Here is a 357-nt window from a genome sequence, read left to right on the forward strand (position 1 = left end):
TGTTAATATATTATTAATATCTTTTTTATTGATTATTATAAACAGTAGAGAGAGAATTCCTGACATATTAAAAAGTCATTGTCGATGCATAAAAAAAAGTAGTAAATTTGATAAACTAGCGATCAAAGAATAACCATGATTTCGTATTAATATTGGTAATTTAAAGCCATAAATTGATTACCGATATTTATGACATCCAATTATATATGTGTGAATTTTATTGCACACTGCTATCTTGATTTCATCATTATTGATATTATTATTATTAAATATACTATAATTATTTTCTCAATTAAAGCCTTGTTGAAGTCAAGAGACCTGCTGCAAGAAGGAATGAATCCCGAATCTTCCGGATTG

The sequence above is a fragment of the Wasmannia auropunctata genome, unplaced genomic scaffold, assembly GCF_000956235.1.
Source record: "Wasmannia auropunctata unplaced genomic scaffold, wasmannia.A_1.0 LD335514.1, whole genome shotgun sequence".
Lineage (NCBI taxonomy): Eukaryota > Metazoa > Arthropoda > Insecta > Hymenoptera > Formicidae > Wasmannia > Wasmannia auropunctata.